Here is a 4109-nt window from a genome sequence, read left to right as displayed (position 1 = left end):
CTCGTGGTGTGATCGAGGATGTTCTCATAGAGGTTGACAAGTTTATTTATCCAGTGGATTTTGTTATCCTAGATACCCAACCTGTCCCTCACCCAGAGAACCAAATACCAGTGATTTTAGGTCGCCCGTTTTTAGCTACATCCAATGCGATCATTAACTGTCGAAATGGTATTATGAATTTGTCTTTTGGTAATATGACTATTGAGTTGAACATTTTTAATATTAGTAAGCTACCCTCTGAACTAGATGACTCGAATATAGAAGAGGTGAACATGATAGGAACATTAGTCGAGGATTCATTACCAAACACTTTGTTAGAATATCCATTAGAAAAATGCCTAGCTCACTTTGGGATTGATTTTGATGATGATAATGTAATTAATGAGGTGAATGCTTTGTTAGATTCAACCCCTTTGTTAGATACTAGTAATGGATAGAAACCTAAGTTCGAACCACTACCAGTTTCTAAGTCTACCCTAGTTCCTTCTTTAGAAGAGCCTCCTAAGTTGGACCTAAAACCATTGCCAGATACCCTGAAGTATATGTTTTTAGGCCCGTCTGAGACTTTACCTGTGATTGTTTCTTCCGACTTGGATAGAGATCAGGAAAGTAGGCTAGTAACCGTCCTTCAAAACAACAAGGAAGCTTTAGGGTGGACCATAACATACATTAAGGGTATAAGTCCTACTGTTTGTATGCATCAGATCTATTTAGAGGAAGACACCAAACCTTCTAGGGAGATGCAACGTTGACTAAACCCCAATATGAAAGAAGTAGTTCGAACTGAGGTTCTTAAGCTATTAGATGCAGGAATTATCTACCCTATTTCAGACAGTAAGTGGGTCAGCCCCGTTCAGGTTGTTCCCAAGAAATCTGGTATTACTGTAGTCCAGAATGATAACAATGAGTTAATCCCGACTCGAGTGACCACGGGTTGGCGTGTTTGTATTGACTATAGGAAATTGAACAAGGTCACTAGGAAGGACCACTTTCCCCTTCCCTTCATCGACCAGATGCTAGAGAGATTAGCTGGACATAGTCACTACTGATTTTTAGATGGCTACTCTGGATATAATCAGATCGTTATTTCCCTAGAAGATCAGGAGAAAACCACTTTTACCTGTCCCTTTGGTACCTTTGCGTATAGACGCATGCCTTTCGGGCTATGTAATGCCCCTGCGACTTTTCAGCGTTGCATGATGAGCATATTTTCTGACATGGTAGAACGGTTCTTAGAGGTCTTTATGGATGATTTTTCAGTGTTTGGTTCGTCTTTCGATGAGTGCTTGCATCATTTGTCATTAGTTTTGACTAGGTGTAAGGAAAAGAATTTAGTGCTTAATTGGGAGAAATGTCACTTTATGGTTCGTTCAGGAATTGTTCTAGGGCATATTGTTTCTTCAAAGGGTATAGAGGTGGATAGAGCCAAAGTTGACCTTATTAAAACTTTACCAGTCCCAAAAACCGTAAGAGATATTAGGTCATTCTTAGGGCATGCTGGTTTTTATCGTCGTTTCATTAAGGATTTTAGCTTGATGTCTAGACCTCTTTGCAATTTGCTTACAAAAGATGTTAAGTTTGTCTTTGATGATGATTGTTTAGAGGCTTTTGAGAAGCTTAAGTCATTACTCACGACCGCCCCCATAGTCCAGGCACCCAACTGGAACCTACCCTTTGAGATCATGTGTGATGCTTCAGATTATGCTATTGGTGTTGTGCTAGGTCAGCGAGAAAATAAGTTACTTCATGTGATTTACTATGCTATCAAAACTCTGAATGATGCCCAGTTGAACTATACCACTACCGAGAAGGAACTATTAGCCATTGTGTTTGCCTTAGACAAGTTTAGACCCTATCTCTTAGGTTCTAAGATCATCATATATACTGATCATGCTGCTTTAAAATATCTTTTGTCTAAGAAGGATACTAAACCTAGATTGATTAGGTGGATTCTGTTATTACAAGAGTTTTCTCCAGACATTAGAGACAAAAAGGGTGCCGAAAATTTTGTAGCAGATCACTTGTCTAGGCTAGTTGTTAGTTCTCCAGATGATTCCCTTCCTATAAGGGATAGCTTTCCTGATGAACAATTGTTATTTGTTACCCAATTACGTTGGTATGCGAATATAGTGAACTATCTTGTTACTGGTCGAATTCCCCAACATTGGGGTAAACAAGATCGTTCTATATTTTTAGCTGAGGTTAAGCACTTCTTTTGGGATGATCCTTATTTGTTTAAGTATTGTCCAGACCAGATTATTAGGAGATGTATACCTGAGAGTGACCAGTCCAGTATTATTTCCTTTTGTCATGATCATGCTTGTGGAGGTCACTTTAGTGCTAAGAAAACTGCTGCTAAGATATTGCAGTGTGGATTCTATTGGTCTTCGTTGTTTAAAGACTCCCACATTTACTGCGTTACTTGTGAACGATGCCAGAAATTAGGAACCATTTCCCGTAGGAACATGATTCCCTTGAACCCTATTTTAATTGTTGAGGTCTTTGATGTGTGGGGTATTGACTTTATGGGTCCGTTTCCTAATTCTTTTGGTAACCTATACATCCTTGTCGCCGTAGACTATGTCTCTAAGTGGATTGAGGCGGTTGCGTGTAAAACCAATGACCATAGGGTTGTGATTGAGTTCTTGAAAAATAATATACTTACACGTTTTGGTACACCGCGAGCTATAATTAGTGATGGAGGGTCGCACTTTTGTAATGGGACTTTTAGGCTTCTGATGAAGAAATATGGTATTACACATAAGGTAGCTACCCCGTATCATCCAAAGACTAGTGGTCAGGTAAAGGTTTCCAATAGGGAGATAAAACGTATATTAGAGAAAACAGTTAATCCTAATCGGAAAGACTGGTCGTCTAGGCTTACTGATGCCTTATGGGCTTACCGTACTGCGTTTAAGACACCCATTGGAATGTCGCCTTATCGGCTTGTTTATGGCAAGGCATGTCACTTACCTGTTGAGTTAGAACACAGAGCTTATTGGGATGTTAAGCAGCTAAATTTTTCACTTGACAAGGCAGGAGCCCATAGGAAACTCCAGCTCAATGAGTTGGACGAGATTCGTATAGATGCTTACGATAGTGCGAAGGAGTATAAGAACAAAATGAAACTTGTGCATGATAGAAACATATTACGGAAGTCATTTTCTCCAGGTCAAAAAGTTCTTCTGTATGACACTCGTTTGCATCTATTCCCCGGGAAACTGCGCTCTCGGTGGACCGGTCCTTTTGTGGTCCGTACTGTTTTTCCTCATGGAGCTGTTGAGATCGAGACACTGGATGGTAGTAGTTCTTCGAAGGTTAATGGTCAGCGATTGAATCCCTTTTTAGCGCCTTTTCCTACAGATGATGTTGAGGAGGTCCCTCTGGAGGACCCTGTTTACCCTTGATTGACCATCGAGGCGATTTGTATGTTGTATAATTTTTGTATTCAGTTTTTGGTTTCACTTCACTCAGGTACTATCTTTCCGAACTCTCTCTTTACTATTTCCTCATGTTACTTATATTTTTGGTACTGTTCTTTCATGCGAAACATTGAGGACAATGTTATATTTAAGTTTGGGGGTATGGGAGAAACTTTTTAGTTGCCGTATGAATAAATAAACTCCAGAGCTTAGAAATTTATGCCTATTTAGGATTGCACTAACTAATCTAAGTGGATGGAAGCATTTTGATTGTAGGAGTTGAGGAACCAATCTGATTAGATGGCAACATCTAGAAGAGTCTATTCATAAAAGCACAGAGCTCAGGTGTTAGAAATAACATGATAGTTTCACCATATCTCGTTGAGTCCTTTTCACTTCTATTTTTATTTTATTTTGTTTTTAAACTATGTTTCTCTAAGTGATAGGTGGGGCCCACGATTCAAGTTGTTACCAATGCTAGGGTGAATTAGAGTGATTGAGATACCATGAAAAAAAAAAGTTGAAAAAGAAAAAGAAAAGAAAAAACAAAAGATGAAAAAAAAAATGGTAGTTACCAAAAAGTAAAAAAAAAATAAAAAAAAAAAGAAAAAAAATAAATTGAGACCAGACCATTTGACCAAAAGGAATAAATTCAATAAAGTCGACCACTGGTACCCTTGTATATGC

General features: G+C 38.7%; 1 pseudogene; it reads left to right on the top strand.

The window, feature by feature from the left end:
* Positions 1 to 1934, top strand: part of LOC113291025 — a 169349-nt pseudogene extending 167415 nt beyond the window's left edge.
* Positions 1935 to 4109: the final 2175 nt, after the last annotated feature.

Source organism: Papaver somniferum, chromosome 6 (genome assembly GCF_003573695.1).
Source record: "Papaver somniferum cultivar HN1 chromosome 6, ASM357369v1, whole genome shotgun sequence".
Lineage (NCBI taxonomy): Eukaryota > Viridiplantae > Streptophyta > Magnoliopsida > Ranunculales > Papaveraceae > Papaver > Papaver somniferum.
This window is presented reverse-complemented; position numbering and strand designations above follow the sequence as displayed.